An 18,173-nucleotide genomic window follows, 5' to 3' on the forward strand; every position below is an offset into this window, starting at 1 on the left:
TCACCCGCAGATAATAGACAACATTATAATATGAATTATAAAAAATTATAATAAAATTGTTGAATCCTCTGCGTAGTTTATATGTGTTTCATATGTTATTGAGTCATTCTGTATAGTTCATAGCTGAGAACAGTCCAAGACACAAACAGAGATTCTAGATTTTTACCACCGTTGGCCAAGTTCTTAGGCCGCAAAATGAAATTGTGCGTTCAAAGTATCAGAGGATATCCCCAATCAGCATTTTCATTTAATTTACCCACTTTCCACCCCGAAAATAATAAATATGTTGAGTTGCATTGTCCGGAAAGGCCACCGGATGGTGCTCTAGCTCAACGTATTGTACGTCAATCCATTCTTCTGCACATTATTTGTTTTATATAGCTCTGCCCTAGTCCTCGAGAGTCTGATAACATGGGGTAGCTGGGTGGCTGTGTTATATTTGATCCTAAAGGCTACATCCAGCCAACAAACAGAGAAGCGTTAGTATTCATGACTGACAATAAGGGGGCAAGATTTCGTATGGGCAGACCAACTAAGATTGAGTTGCAGTAGTCAAGACGAGAGATGTTGAGTGCATGAGAGGTTGAAGATGGGGTGTGGGGTGGTACGGGATGGAATTCATGCCTCCTATAGGGTATCTATATGTGTATTAACTCCCAATTCCCTGTTATGAGGGGCATAGCGGGCACTCTACAACTCACAAGGCTTTATTTATTACAATTGCACAACCAACCCTCTTGGTTAACAGTCGGGTGGGGACCGCCATTTTGTTTTTTATTTAATTGTTTCTTAATTTATTATATATATATATATTATGCTGTTGTTCAATAGAAGGTGGCAGACTTACAAGTCACTTCACTATACCCTGGATTACTGCATTAGCGACTCACAAAAGTTATGTCATAAAGACTTTGGACTAGGATAGTGAATTGGTTGAAAGCTGGAATACAACTGTGAATGGAATGCCTCCAGTAGGGCAAACATTTTGAGTTGCGGAACCCAAGGGTCTCTCCATAGTCCCATTCTTTTCGATGTATTTGTCATATCTCTATATTTGTGAAGGACACACAATGACGTAACTCAATTAACTCAGGAATTGGTTACACTGTCCTACAGAGGGATTAAGACAAAAATAGGAAGCTTTCCCAGGTACGTAAAACATAAAATGAATGGACGTTACTGGAATCCCTACCCATGGATCTACCATGCAAAGGGATCTCAACCCGGATGAGAAGAAGAATCAGACGATAACCATGATAACCATCTGACCCTGGGTTCCATGAAATGCGTCCTATGTGGAAAACATCTCTACTTCCGTCCTGATGACAATCGCATCTCAATAAAAACGACTGGAGTGGGACAGGCATATGGCTCCTGAATCTAAGACGAAACCAACGACTGATTAAGGTTGGAGTCTAGATGGGCCAAATGGGTCTGATCTGCAGGCAAAATCTATGTTTACATGGGGAACAAGTGATTTGAGAAGGAGGTCATGTGCCCAGACATTTACGTAGGACAACCTTTATTATGAATACACAATAAATGCTGTAGTTATCAGGCACCCGTTACCCGACTGCCTCTACGAGAAGTCTTTTGCCACTGCTGACAAGTGTATTAAGTTCTGTTACCCATCTCTAGAGATAAAAATGAAAGCTTAGCTTTTGTTTCTTCAATTCCTTAACCCCTTGTTAAGGAAACGTACGGGCTCGCAAAACATTGTCTTTCATGGGTTTCAGGACAACGGGAAAAAAAGCAGAAGTGTAGAAAGATAACGTGAACCCGTGCCAGCGAAGTCCAGGAAACAAGCGGTACATTGATAACCTGGTAGTTACTGAACGACCGGCTGACGGTAGCTTCTAGCAGAGCTCATTCCCTCGATGTTTCCTCCAAGCATGGAGACAGCGATTAGTTTAGCTTTAATCTTAATATCCGCTCGGGGTAAGTCTATCTCATGTTTTAATCGTTCATTCTTGTCATCTGTCTTAGGAGGTTATGAGTGGAATCGCAGTCATTGCCCATCTACCATACTGCAAGTCAACTCAATAGTTTAGGGCAGAAAAGGTACTGGGGTGGGGTGGCTTGGAGAAGCAATAATGTTCTGTATATGAGTTAATGGATGATATACGGGGACTGCAGCAGACATTTTATTTCATTTATTTTAGGGCTTTAAAAAGGCAAAACCTCTAGTTTTTGTCAGCACAAAACAATAACTCCTACTCACAGTGAGCTTCAGTGGTTGATACTGTTCCTATATTGGGTTTAAGACAATTTGCCTGTTTACACTACCAGCAAAACCGCTAGTTTCAAGAATTCATAATATTGGTGACAAATTAGGCAAAAAAGGTAAGATTAGGGGCATTCTGAAAAAAAAAATAATTACAATTTGTAATGAGAGCCCCTAAATAGCTTGTCAGTGGCATCTTTACACCCAAACAGCTTGTCAGTGCCCTCAGATTGTCCATCTCAACCATGCCACAAAGCAGCTTGTCAGTGCCCCAAAGAGCCTTCCTGTGCCATGTTTGCTGGGAACTCCTGGTACAATTACTGGATATGTAAAAGGATGTCATGTTTGTCTGTATAATTGCTTTGGTACAGAGTGACGAAGGCCCTGTGTGGCTGAAACATTGGCAAACTAAATAAATACTGGATTTTTTTACATTACCTATCCTTTTATGACTCTATAGGGACTCCTAGATTTGATTTTTTTTATTTTTGATGTGCCCAACCTTACTGTTTTTCTAATATTCGGGGGAATTTAGTCCTTTACAATCCTGCCCGGATGTCTCTGTCTGGAGGAGGTTGCCTTGTGCCTTGCCTGAGCCAGCCATGTATACTGTATGGTTAAATCAATGAGGTGACCTTCAAGAACTGACAGACTAAGACAAACCCATACATTAGGTGGAGAGGGCCCTGCTCGCAAGCTTACAAGGAACGGGGTGAGGACAAACATAAGGAACAGAGAAAGGGTGAGAGGTAGTGTGGTGGTTGTAGCAGCTAAGATGGTGCAGCTTCTCTGAAGAAGTGGGTTTTTAGATGTTTCTTGAATGTTGGGAGGGAGGGTGAATGCTGAAGGTTCGGTGGGAGTAGATTCCAGAGATATGGGGCAGCTCGAGTGAAATCTTGTAGATGGGAAAAAAAGAGGTGATAAGCGAGGAGGAGAGCCTTAGCCCCTAACGTAGGGATCGAGTAGGAGAGTATTTGCTTATGAGGGCAGAAATGTATGGAGGAGCAGTGTTATGGGGGGGGGGGCGGCAGTGTTATGGAGGGCCTTATACATTAGAACAAGGATTTAAAATTTTAATTCTAAAGGTAATTGGGAGCCAGTGGAGGGTTTGACAGAGTGGGGAAGCAGAAGAGGAGCGACGTGCAAGCCTAGCAGCAGCATTTAGGATAGACTGTAGAGGAGAGAGTCGAGACAGTGGAATGCCAACCAGAAGAGTGTTGCAGTAGTCTAGATGGGAAATGATTAGTGAATGAACCAGAGTTTTTGTGGATTCTTGGGTGAGAAATGGACGGGTACGAGAGATGTTTTTTAGGTGCAAGCGGCAGGATCTGGCGAGGGATTGAATGTGAGGAATGAAGGAGAGGTTTGAGTCAAGGATGACCCCAGGTCATTGGGCCTGGTTAGTAGGAGAGATAGCCGTGTTGTTAATGGTGAGAATGTTGGAGAATTCAGGTAGTGGAGTGGAGATGGAAGGAGATAATGTGGAACTGCCATTAGCTGGGACATAAGCCTTGTCACTGTCGGGACTGTCATGGCGCACCTTGTGACTTTTGGCAGCTATGGATGTCACAACACCTTATCCATGATCCTTTTAAACACAGCCATGCTTGAATCAATAAAAAACTATTTAAAGCCCACTAGGCCACAGGTAAAGTGATTATATGACATCTCTCTCTACAGGAGACCAAAATAAATGCTGTATCGACCAACTTGACTCTGTTCAAGCGATAGAGGGAGGTTCTGTTACAATTCCATGTAACTTCACATATCCGGAGGACTTGGAACCCACCATTGAAGTACGAGTATATTGGAGAGAGGGAAAAACCAGCCCATGTGGAAGCAATCAATTCATTTACAATCACACCGAAAACTGGACGCACCCAAACTACAGAGAACGGCTCTCCATGGAGGGAAGACCCAAGGAACTTAAGACGGCTGCTATCAGGATCCAGCAGCTGAGAAAAACAGACGGTCCAATGTTCTGCTGCCGCGTGGAATTAGCCAATCCCGAGAATCAGATTATTTATAAATGGCAGAATCGTCATGGGACATTTCTAAAGTTTCCAGGTAAAGTAACAAGGTAAAGCAGCCTGTATCCTAGAATGTGCAGGCTGTTTTCTCCTGCTTTATGGGATTTCTTTTTGCATCTGTAGATGAGACCTGGCTGGGTCAGTTGGATGTCGTCTCCGCGATCGAAGGAGAAGACATCACCATTCCATGCTATATTCATTACCCAAAAGATGCCAATTGGACAAACACATATGTGACGTGGAAAAAGGGAGACAGTGACCTGTGCAGAGAAAATCCAACTATCGAAATATGCAAATCGGAGGATAAATCAAAGTGTAGCGGCCGCTTCTCAGTCTGGACTCTGTCTGCTGATGCCTCGTTACACATAGTAGATGTAAGGACGTCAGACCAGGGCCAGTACTGCTGTGAAGTTGCGATAAATAGATCGACGTACTTTAACGCTCACGGCACAACCTTGGGCGTCGGAGGTAACTATTCCGAGGGAGGTGTTTGTCTATAGTTACTACAGGCCAACCAGTATCTACTCAGGCAGCCAAACCTCTTCTAAGTTCTTTAAGTCCTCATCTGGAAGACTTTAAGGTGTCTACTCAAAAAATACAAAATTCTTTCAAGGCAAGAAAATGTGTCATATTTTCGGTAATTCTTATTTTTACTAACATATTTTGATCCTGTTCCTGCATAATTGGGTCCTAATGGTTCTTTGGACCATGTGAAATGGATCCATACCTCCCAAGCGCCCCTGCTTAGTTTGGCCAATCCCACTTTGGGACCCAAGTCTCTCTGTCCCTCTTTGCTCGTTTAATGTCCCTAAGAGCATTACAATCCCACTCTTTGGCCTCTTGAATCATGGGAGAAATGGCACAGTGAGGTCCCAGTTAGTTTTTGTTTGGACAATGTGGTGGCTGTAAGAAGTATTACAAGTAACACTCACAAAACCCTAAAATCTTTAAAACCAAACCAGCCCATCATCCCCTATATTGTGTCCTCCCTCTATATATAAACAATAGGGTAATAGGGTTCCTGTCCCAAAGTTTACGTACAACGGGCAATAGAAACAGTGTGGAGAGGTGGCAAAGAGAGAACTCCTATTGTGGAGGACTGAGAAGGTATGAGTTCTTGGATAGTAGGGAATGAAGGTATTGAGAGCTTCACAAGATGTGAGGTTAGATGTAGCGCTGGTTGAGATAGACCTGGAATGGTGGATACGGGAGATGACCTGTCTTACTAGATGAATTTTTGTCATAATGATGCTTAACAAATCTATAATTCTCTTTAATCTTTTCAGATAAAAATACATCACCGGCACAACTCCAACAACCTCAAGAATCTTCAGCCACATTGGGAGGCCCAGCTACCATTCAATGCTCATTCAACTCCTCCAAATTTGAAATTCTTCTATGGATTTGGGTCTATTGGAGAGTAGGAAGCCCCAGGGGATATTATTCCTACCACCCTTCCCAGAACATGGTGGATCCCAAATACAAGGACAGGACCGAGCTAAAAGGGCAGACAGATCTCCACATAAAGAGGGTGAAGGACACGGACAACAACACCTACTATTGCTTGGTGATGATAAAACTCTGTTTAGGCGACAATAAGTACAACACAATTCCTTACATTGGTGAAGGAACCAGGCTGAATGTGTCAGGTAATATGAAGGTATTTGCCCTTAGGGCAGTTTGGGGGCAGTTTTAAATGTGGACCAACCAGGAAGGTTCCACTGAAAGTCATTGTGATAGGGTGCTTATGAGCGTTGGACTGCAGTAGACAGTCCTAGAACTAGGGAGGTGTCCCACATATGGTCAACCTCATTCCGGAACCATGCATAGATTATACAAAGCGCTCTCAAGAGATAGGATGAACCCAAGAGCAGGTGTAATTGGTTTTATCCTTAAGGCGATGTCAACATTTTGAAAGAACGTTAGCTTCTTTGTAAATTTTGCACGTGCCTCAGATTTTCATGGAGTCATTCTCTCCAGGAGCAAACGGTGCTGGACACCTTGAGGAAGCGGCTTGTAATTTCTGAGGCAAAACCACTTCCTTAAAAATATTAATAACTTAATAACTGTGACAAATACAGCTTCCTTCACTACCAGCTCATTATGTGGTGAACCAACTCAGACTTCATAGAGTTAACTTTAATTTTTTTGTCTTTAAGATACAAAGTTGCCGACAAACATAAGCCAAGGAAATCCCGGCATCTTCGCCCCCGCACAAGGTTAGTGGCGCTATAGTAGACATTAGAAACTTTTTTTTACTCAAGGTCCTTTTGTTTCAGGCTCATTTAATGGAGGGCAACGTGGCCGCATGGTGGTGGAGGAAAATTATCTAAAATTAAATATAATTATGATGTCATGAGCCAAACATTCCATAAGGCATACTTGGTGTGAGCCTGGAAAGCCATACCAAGTGGGATCCCATAAATGGCCAAAGGGAGGGTTGTTGTTGACTCTACCCACTACTTCATATACCCCATCTACTTTTTACTGAGTGGGGAGGCATGTTCTCGCCTCAACACCCGCTGGTTATGTAACCACATGTAAAAAAAATACATTGATGTTTATTTTTTTTATTTTTATTTACTTAACTTATTTATTGTAGGAATGGTATATGTGGGCTCTGTACCTCCATCAAGGGTATTTCATTCATTCTCAACCCCCTTTGGTTAATCACAGGTTTTTCGACAGCCAAATTGACTTTAGTGTATCAATCCACCGATGACACACACCCTCTTACTTTTTCTCTGTCTCTATTTCAGGTTTTTGGGAGGCTTATAGCACATTTATCATCGCCTCGCTCAGTGCTCTGCTCATTATGATCATCCTGTGCGTCATCCTGATCTTCCTGAAGAGAAGAGGTGAGACAACCCTATCATTTTGAGAGGGCAGTAGAGTGCAATGTAGAATTTGCTTGCAGACTGTGATTCGTTGGCCGAATTGTCATTCTTTTAACAAAATGTAAGAGAGGCGAAGGGGATCTTAACTATATCCTCTCTACATTTGAGAGCCAAAGTGAGTGATCCTCATGGCAGAAGAAGTGATAAGCCGCTCATCAACACCTGGTCTCAGCTGAACGTATGGCTAACCACACCCCTTGTATGGCTGGCTCCACCCCCTCCTGAACTGACTCCCTTATAGTGGGAGCATGACAGGTAGCCTGCTCTGTGAACTCCATGAGCATATCTGGGAACTTCTGGCTCGGCCACCTCAGAGCCCTCATTGGTGGGATGGTCTTTTGAGGGGTGGGGCTATCCATGTACATGGGCAGGGGCTAGCCCCAGATCTCTTAAATCTGTATGTGAGTGGGAATGGAGTAGGGTGGGAAATGGCCATCCCTAAACCCCGGAGGCAGACCACAGTGACCCAGTTATGCTTCATCCATTCTACAATGCACAGCGATCATGATAGAGCGTGGCTAAGGGCATGGCATTGCCACCGGGGGCCTTTGACTTTTTTGTTGCCCGGGGCCCTTGATGGCCTCAGTTTGCCCTTGGCTGGAACCTTGATGTAGTTCTTGGTGAGAAATAGGGGAAGTTGTAAATATCTATTGCGTTGTGTTTGTTGCTCGGAAAAGGACTGGGAGAAAGAAGAGAAAGAAAGAGATAAGCAGCTAAACAGAGAGAGAGAGAGAGAGGGGGAAAGAGAGAGAGAGAGAGAGAGAGAGAGAGCGAGAAAGAAAGAAAGAAAAAGAGAGAATAAGTTGGAGAGAGAGAGTTTAACAGAGAAAGAGTGAGAGAAAGAGTGAGAGGATTAGAGAAAGGGAGAGAAGGTCAGGAAATTGATTAAATAATGCTGGTTATGCCACCGGCTGCCACAGTTCTCAGCTTCCATGAGCTGAAATAGCCATTTATTCCTAAGTGAATATCACCAAAATAATTATGCTGAATGAATTTAGTTCATTAAAAACCAACCCCAGCCCAACCTGGCAGCCATACCTGGGAAGCTTCCGGGGTATCGGCTGCCCAGAGCTCTTCTTCTAAAGGAGACACTTCATGAGGGGATTGAAGTAGCCCAGACACCATTACATGTATTGGGGGGATAAGGTGGGGAGCGGATGTGGCTGAACACTTCTCCCTGCCCCGGAGGGGTACCCTGACACTCAGGAAGGGGCAATTTTGTGTCAAACCCCCGAAGTTCCAAGGTACGCTTACATCTCTCCACGGCTTTAATGCCGATCTGCTTTACACAGAGAATTGTGTAATTTTCAGACGGTTTATTTTATGATTTCACTTGTGTAAAACTGGCGCACGGGGATCACAGCTTTCTTTCCAAAACGACTGACGTTGACCAATTTATATTTCTTTCAGGTATCGTTTGCAGGAAAAGGGTGAATGCGTGAGTGCAGTCAGGAAAAGTATCTTTTTCTCCAAGATATACAGCTATCTCTCACTGTCTCATTCTATAGCAAACACAGCTATCTCTCACTCTGTCACTCTCTATATCAGGGGCGTCCAACCTGCGGCCCTCCAGCTTCTTCACGACTACATCTCCCATAATGCTTTTTCGGTAAGGGGCTGGCTGAGGAGTATGGGAGATGTAGTCCTGCAGCAGCTGGAGGGCCGCACGTTGGACGCCCCTGCTCTATATCATATACAGCTATCTCTCTCTCTGTCACTCTCTATATCATATACAGCTATCTCTCACACTCTCTCTCTCTAGCATATATGGCTATTTGTCCTCCAGATACAATCACGGCTCATTTACCAGGGCTGCGTGGAGACTACGATTCTATAATTAGAATAATTAGTTATTTGCCTCTTTTCCTTTTCTTCCCCGGCAGATGCCCCCCTCAGGACCCACCAGAGGATCAGATATACCCCGGCGACGGTATAGGCCTTTGAGGTATGAATACTCCAAAAAATGTTTTCATTGTCTTTATTTTTGGTAAACTTAATTGACTGTTTCTTATCTTTCTCTTAAAAAAGATTCAGCCGAGCCTCTCCCATGGACGCAGCAAGTGGTGAGTGTCTAGAAAATAAATATTCAGTAAAATAAGGCTCTGCTCTGCATCCTGAAGGTGAGAAGTTTCAAATAATGGCGTAACGATTGGATGGTGAGCAAGAAACACATGGGAAAAGCTCTCCCCGGGCCTGTGAGAAAAACAAAAGCCCACAACACCTGGTATTCCCGGACGGTCTCCCATCCAGACACTATCAAGGCCCAACTCTTCTTAGCTTCTGAGATCAGACGAGATCGGGTGTATTCAGGGCGCCACGACTGTAGGCATGGAAGCCATGGTCTTTGGTCTTACTCCTTCTTATGTTGCTGCTGCTGGACTGTGATGAGCCTAAAAGGGTTAAATAAACATATTCTTAGGTCATCCTCTGTTTGTGTCTTCTCTGTCGTCTTACTGGTTTTCCTTCTAAGTTTTTCCACGGCGAGCGTAAACTTGATTTCTCTTTTTTATCCTTTTCTGCCTTTTTTCTCTATACAACTCTCAATACTTCTCTTCTTTTTCTCTTCATTCCTCTCTTTATTCCCCTCCGTTACTCTTTTCAATATTTTAGCCTCTGTAAGTTTTTACACTGAATTTCCCACTGTTTCTCCTCTTTTTCTTTCCTTTCCTCCATTCCTTCCCTCCTCTTCTACCTTCCTTTTCATTTTGCAAGAAGAGCTCACCAGGGATGGCCCTATAGCACTAGATCGAAATTATAGAAGGGGAACTTATCTAACTACGTAAAGTAATCCCCACTATGGAATAAGTTGCTTATTGCAGGACAGGCAATTAAGTGGCTCTCCAAGAGTTCCTCTCCAACGTTGACTTATTTATTATCAGAGACAATAGTGGCATAAGTATTAATAAAAGTGTGATGATAGCTCTTTGTAATGCAGGGGGAAAGCATGAAGGTAAAAATTTTCACGTCATGGTGAACTCTTGGTTTACCCAACTTTCTCCTCCCCTGCAGGCTTCCGGAGGACTTCTGTAGGCAGACTTCAATAAGACCTCTCTTAAGGGAAGTCTAAAGAAGAATGCAACGAAACTGAAGTGCTATATGCTGATGCTGAAAGCACTTAATCAGAGGATTTATCTTTGGCAATTTAAGGTGCTGTTCCACTTGTAATGCTGAAACATCATTCCTAACACTCTTCAAACATAACCAAGTACCAAGTACTCATCCTGAGAAGACAGCATAAAATAAAAGTTTATACCGTATTTGTTGTGGAGGCTGCTTCTGCCCTTGTCCAGCTGAACACATTTTATATAGGCTCATAAAAGCAAAATGCGCTCATTCATACACATCTGCATGATTGTTATAAAGACAGATACCAGTAGAGTATCTCTTTTCCTGCTGCTGTGGCTTCCTGACTCGGCTTGCATTTTCTTTACCAGCAGAGAGCCATAAAACTTCCACTGTTACTGACACGTAACTACAAAATACGTATCACTGGCCGATTCTGTTACACGACGAGAAAGAGGAAGCTCGCACGTCTAGCAATTAACCACCAGTTAGTTCGGAACTAAATCCTAGGAAGACAAAGATTCTAGCAACCCAGGTAGGTAGAAGCAAGTCTTCCTGGCCACTTAGGTATTTTGGACTGTTCTACCTACAGAAATCAGAATACTCTTGGGGAAGGTAATTAAAATTTCTTTTGGGTTGCTAGAAAATATATAAATTACACTGCAACAACCAATCATCCACCAGGGGCCCCACTTGTTCCATTGTTTAGCTGCTCCCGTAGTATGCTTTGATATCAGGTTTAATCAATGTTACTAGACAGCTGGACACTTGGCATGTATGATAATATACAGTTAAGCAAATACATAGTCGATCTACTAATCACATTTCTATGTCGTTAAAGATGGTTCAATAATACCATCTATGGAGATCATGCGTTATAACCAATAACCAGTGGAAACTATGTTATTGCCTATTAACTATTTAACGCATGACCGAGAGAGAGAAAGAAAAAAGTGTAAGAAGTTAATTAGAACATAAAAAGGATATTTCATCATCATCCAACAAAAGACTTTTTATTAGTAAGGTCCTACCAGTGGACCCATTAGGGACTTTGATGAAGGAAATCAATTGAAATACCTTTTGTAAACACGTCAAAAGGGCGTTCTATGGAGGAGGACTTATTTTCCAGTAGGACAATGATCCTAAACACACATCGAAGGTGTGACGGGTGTATCTGGACTACAGTGAAGAGCAATGAGCGCTAAGGTGTGTGGTTTACCCACTGCAATCACAGGATCTCAAACCCATTGAACGTTTTTGGAAATATTTGAAACTTAAAAAAAGGCAAAACACACAAAAATTCGGCACAAACTTGCAGACAGAGTAAAAGAACTTGTACAAAATATTGAGAATTTCAGATTTTCCGCATAAACTAACAAACCCATACCTTGACCTTCTTTAGTGAAAATAATATCTTTGTGAAACATTGTATATTTTGTAAAAAAAAAAAAAAAAATAGTTTTTTTTTTCTTCTAGAAATGCTTAAAATAAAGCAGACTGTGGTGGCGACGGCAGCTAAATTCTTATGTTGCAGAAAGAAAACTGTGGTGTGACCATCTTTAGAAACAACAGACCATGACTGCTATCTTAGCTAACACTTCAAGGGAAAAAACGTAACAAAACATACAACAAAAAGAAGATAAAATCCAACTGATAACGACACTGAACCACATCATCATTTTTTTTGACCCAAATAGTAGCTATTTTAAGCAGTAGAATAGCTGTCTCGTACATTTCTTGAACGCTCTAAACTTTGAATGCAGCTGAACGATAAACATATAACATAGCTGGATAACAACAACAAAAAATCCAGTGAAGACAGAAGCTCGGGGTCCTCTGTGCATGCTAGAGCTAAGGCAATACAACACGTTTCAATGATCCACATTCCAGCAAATGACTCCTCGGAAGGGAAGAACCGAATCGTAGTTGGACTCATGGGAGAATAGACCATCTCGGAAAAAAATAAAGAAAGATGTAATCTATTGGGGGGGGAGGGGATTTATTTCTCAGCAGCGCTTCTTGCAGTACCTTCATTGAATGGATCTGACAAAACTAGAACTGACAAACTAAGACAAACCGACACATTAGGTAAAGAGGGCTCGGCTCGCAAGCTTACAATCTAGAGAGTTGAGTCTAGAGAGTAGAGGGTTGTATATATATATATATATATATATAGATAGATAGATAGATAGATAGATAGATAGATAGATAGATAGATAGGGTTCTTTAAAATATGCCGTGCAAAACCTTTTTCTCAGTTTCCTTGTTTCACCGCAGTCAGGGAAGGGCTGATTTAATCTAGGCCGGGGCGGTGAGAAAATAGTAGAACTCATTAAGGTTGGAAGAGGTTCAGACCACAGGCTCTGTCCTATATATTTTCCAACTCAAGCACGGTTTGCAACAAGCAAGCAGAGAGGGCTTTTCTTTTTTTGGCCACCAAGACATGGACAGAAGTAGACTGTTTCTGGTCTTCTGGATTCTCCAAGGTATGTGCGTTTTCCCATCCAATCCACCTACTAATTGTTTATTGATGCGTAAAGTTCTTCCATAGTGGAACCCAGGAGGGGTGACTCCTCAGCTAACAAGTTTTGAGGTTTCAAAATTAAGCTCAAAGCCAACATTATCTGAACAATTTTGTTACCGTGAGCTTCTCTCACCTTCTCATCCTCCACCCTTACAATTTTGGTTTCACCGCGAGAAGCGGCTACTGTAGGACCTGGTGGTCATGTTACGTGGGGGGCTCAACAGGCGGGGGGATTCGATTAATATAGGCAGAAAACTACTCTCCCTTGACCAAGGGTCCAGCCTCAGACGGGGTCTACTTTTCAAGGTAATGTACAGAAACATAAAATTTAAGACTTGGAAAAAGTGACGGATCCCCTTTAAGTGTTCACGTCACCTATGTCGTCTGAAATTAGCTATTTTGACGTCCGTTTGCTAAAAAACAAGAAATGCATTTTTCTCACTCATAGTTTTTATTAAATCTGAAAAAATAGTCTACAGGGGAATTCATATTTTCTAGTAAAACTTAGTTTGAGAAATATTGTGTTTGGGTTCTTGTTTCTCGAAAACTTCGCTTTTATTACTTCAGTGAAATAAGAAGGCGATTTGAGAAATGCCATTGTGACAGAGATAAAAGTGTTGTGTGCGCAGAGTACAATGACACCCGTTACTGTAAATCTGTTTGTTTTTAACACCCAGTTTGTTCATTAAATAATTTTAAATAAATGGAACATTTGCATATTGTTTTTTTTATCCGATTAATCGAAAAAATCGGCTCACCGGTCTTCCCGCTTCCTAGCTCTCTCTCCTTTAAAACCAGTTTTTAACGTTTGTGTTGTTCTGTAGGAGGAATCTACGGAGAACAGAACTGAAAACAAACACAGTTCAATGGCATGGGGTATTAATAACGTTTCCAGGTAGGTTAAAGAGAAGACATCGGGATTCCTGGCTCTATTCTGTGTCGCTAAGAGGACGGCAGTTCTGGGTTACTTGATTTTATGAAGCACTGCACATCACTAGGGTTTCCGGGTAAAGTAAATATAATTGCTCACCTAGAGAAGCTTAGCAGCACATTAGTAGAGAGGCCCAAAATGGCCCCAGTAATACAAAAAAAGATTCTGACTTGAGAATCCATCCATATCCATATGTCTGTAAGTTTGTATGAGTTTGTCTGTAAGTTTGTATGTGTGTATGAGTTTGTCTGTAAGTTTGTATGAGTTTGTCTGTAAGTTTGTATGTGTGTATGAGCGGTTACATGTTGAAGGGGATTCTTGCTCCATTAGAACCTGTTAGAAAAATGCTTATGTTATCATAAATATTATTGCTGACAAAGACAGTAGAAAATGTCTAGTCTATGATATATCACGAGTTGCGCCAACATATCTACTAAGAGGCGTAGCCTGCTTAAAAAGTAACCAATCAGAATGATGCATGCTATTAGAAGCAGATAAGAAGTATAAGAGGTTATATAAACCATGTAATCCAAATATGTAATTAGACAACGCTTCGACTTTTGTGTGTTGTGTGCCTTGTCTCGATTATGCGCATAATCTATTAAAGGAAATAACTTTTTCTGAGGAGAATTCGACCATTAATTCAACCAACAGAACCCCATTGCATTTGCCAATGGGTCCACAATATGGCACAAATATCTGTTTTGTGCACCCTCTAGACACAGAGTCAAGATATGACATCATATGTTGGCACCCCGCTTGGAAGCACAGATCTATGTTGTCTTGGAGACAATATAATACATATAGGAACTATTAAATCTATATGTAGTTTATATATAGATATCATAACATTAGTGATTTGAGGCATACACCGCCTTAAATGTTTTTTTTTTTTTTTTTTAATATTCATAAATACGTTTCTCCTTCTCTAGATGAGATCTGGGTGGATCAACTTCCTGTCATTCATGCACTTCCAGGAGAAGATATCATTATCCCATGTTATATTAATAATTACCCACCTAGGATAAACCATATTGTACCAAACATGACCTGGACAAAGGAAACCACTGTCTGCCGTGATACTACAACAATATATAACCGAACCGGAGACGGGGAAAGGGCGGTACAGCTGTAAGTTGACAATAGAGGGGTCTCCATACCAGAGTGTCCTTGGAACACAGCTGGTTGTTGAAGGTAAGGGGACATTTCTTTACTCACTGCAGGACTACCATTGTGACACCCAAACAGCCTCCAGACTCCACGCTTGTGTTGCCCTTCAGGGTCTGATTGAGCTGTTGTCTACTTGGTCATCGATGCTAATACTAATAGTGCTTGGAGTACCAATGTCGACGTTTTAGGATGAGCATTTGAGAGCATCATCTTATTCAAGTCAAAAGTGACACTGAACATAAAGACAAGTCAGAAATTTGTGTAAGGGGAAAAAAACCCAACGAGGAGAAGGATCCCAGTATTGTTACTATTAATTAAACGAGGGCTCTTAGAGACTTAGACAGATGGATGCTTTGGAGTGGTAGTCCAATTGTTTCAATTTCAAAATCTCTTTGAAGATTATATACAAGATTAAATATGTTCTCAGTTGCATCATGGTCAATGTGCTTGGTAAATATACAATACTACAAGATTCTGTAAGTGTATTTTCTGTCTCTTCAGACTATAAATGTCATCCAGGATTCACCATTCACCAGCCACTGGAATCTTCTGCCCACGTGGGAAGCCCAACTACCATTAACTGCTCCATCGCAAACCAAAAACAACAGCCTCTATGGACCGAGGTTTACTGGAGAGTAGGTAGCCTCAGAGGAGATTATTCCTACCACCCCTCTCCGAGCATGGTCCATTTCAGATACAGGGGCAGAACAGAGCTAACAGGGCAAATGGATCTGCAGATACAGGGGGTGCAGGACACAGACGACGACATCTATTACTGCCTGGCGATCCTCCAAATCTATGATAAGAAAATCATAACGCTTATTACCCACGGAGAAGGAACCCACTTGAACGTGGCAGGATCAGGTAAATTCTTTTGTTGCTCTTTCTTCTTTTAACCCCTTAAGGACAATGGGCGGTCCCTAAACTTATTGAAAACAATGCATTTTGAGCCCGTACATGTACGGGCCTTGTCATTAAGGGGTTAATATCTTATATTCACTGACTCCATGTGGGAAGCCCTCAACAGAATGTAGAAAACCCCCGTGTCATCATTGTGATTTCTGATAAGGCCGTACTTTGACCTTCAAAATAAACGGCAGTCCAAATTATAGCCCAAGCAAGTCCAGTCGTGAGTAACTGCCCATGACTTCACCTCATGAAACAATAATGGGTCCAGGGATTTACACGCTTGACAGCCCAGTTCATTGCAGACCAGATCAGACAAGTTTAGAAATCCGATACAGACAGACAGCGCTTTATGTCTGATATATTACAGATAAGGCTGAGTCTATTTTATGCATCCTCTTAGACGTTCAGGTCTACGCTATTCTCATGGTGCTCTTCGTTGTCATATGCGTCGTTATCATAGGAGGGACTGTGGCATATATAAAGTTCAGAAGTAAGTATCATTTTATTTACTCGCCTAACTCAATCATGCTGCCTACACTACAGTCTGCTCTACTACAGGCTATATTGATGAAAATCAGACATAAGACATAGAAACATTTCCAGATGTGGAACTGTCTGAGTAGGCACAAGAACGGGTAGAGACCAGCTATTTTCCATGTGTGAACCTTTTTCACCCCAGTGTCAGTTTCTCAAGTGCTGCTATCGAGGAGTTTGCCAAGCGATGGATATAAGCGGCATACACTGCTTCCTGTGTTTGGCCGATGCTCACCGTCAGATACTCATTTCTCATCTCTCTTGATCGCTTTTCTTTTATCCCCTCTTCTCTTCTTCTGTTCTCAGCAAACTTCCTTCCCCTACAAGTCCTACTCTTGCCTTCTTTCGATATCTACCCTAATCCTACGCCTCCTTCTCTCCTGGATTGTTACCCCAAATGAAATCCCAATAATCTTACTCTGCCGCGCATCATCCTCTTCTTCCTACTTCCCTTGGAATGTCTGCAAATTGTTCTTTCCAACCTCTTCCTTTAATTCTGTTTTTGCACTTTTGAGGTTTCTCATCACTTTTCATCATGGCTTCTTCACGCCCTCTTTTCTGATGTCACCTCAGTTATCCTTGGTTACTTGGACATCCCTGTAGGCTGACAACCCTAGGTGTTTTATGTCATCTTTATCACCTCTTGGTTGGTCTCATCCAGTCTCCCCCACCTTGTCAGGGCCTTACCTTCAGGTTTACAGATCTCTTGTTTCCCTCAATGCATGGATTTACTTCCTTAAGTATGACCTGCGTGACGGAAACATTATGGTGCATGTGGGAGGACTGGTGGCAGACACAGCCAACCACAACCCCAGTCTATAACTGCAATTCCCATAATGTTCAGCCAAAAATATGGCTGCTCAATATCATTGTAGATGCAGTCAACAAAAATTAGTGTTTGCACCGAAGACTTATTGCGTACTTGCTTACTCACTTTCCCATGATGCATAACATACCACACTGGCTGAGAGTCACGAGAGCTGGAGTACTAACTATCCTCAGCTGCAATGCGTGTTTGAAATCTAAGTACCTTATGTCTGCAGCCTGAAAACGGGGACTCTGTGAAGAAGCAGCTGCCGGAGTGAAGGGGAGGAGACCATCTAGAAGATGAGAGGAAGAGAGAGGACCACTCGGACAACAGTAGCGTACAGAATAAAATAAAAAGCTTTGTGGCCAACTACCAGGGCTCTTTCTGTCTCCATGTCTAGTTAACCTTCTCTAAATAGCCTACTGTTTCTTCCTCCCCTGCTGTTGCTCCAGTGGGCATCTTTGAATTCCAAGGGGGGGGTGCACCCTGTTTTGACCGTGGTGATCATATAGCCTTTTTTGTTTTATGTAACGGTGGACAAGGCCCTCCACATGGGTATATCAGTCAACCATAGGAACCAAGGCAAAGGGAATTGAGACACAGAGATGAGAGCCAACAAGTTTTTGTGGAGTCACAAGTAGACACGGGAGCCTCATCGCGATTGAAATAAGGAGAAGTGTAACCTTACCACAGCAGAGAATTGAAAGTGGCATCATCACAGTTGCCAACATTTGAAAAACATTTCCAGGAACACTTTGCCCACAGCACAGCTTAAAAAAATGTACCCCACCCACTGCTCCAAAGCTCCGCCCACTGCCCCCTAAGCTCTGCCCACTCTACACAACTAAAATAATTAGCACAATTTAGCCCCGCCTAGTAATAATGGCACAGATTACATCACCAACACTACCATACATCCCTGGTTTACGATGGATACATTTGCAGCGCAGCATCTAAATCAGGAAGGTGAATTTTATCCTTCACTCAGACTTCTCATTTCAGGGAAATGCATTGTCCCGGATTAAGGTTGCTAAGGACTTAAAGTCCCATTGCGGGACTGTACCGGGCAATCTGGGACATATG

Source organism: Spea bombifrons, chromosome 4, assembly GCF_027358695.1.
Source record: "Spea bombifrons isolate aSpeBom1 chromosome 4, aSpeBom1.2.pri, whole genome shotgun sequence".
Taxonomy (NCBI): Eukaryota; Metazoa; Chordata; class Amphibia; order Anura; family Pelobatidae; genus Spea; species Spea bombifrons.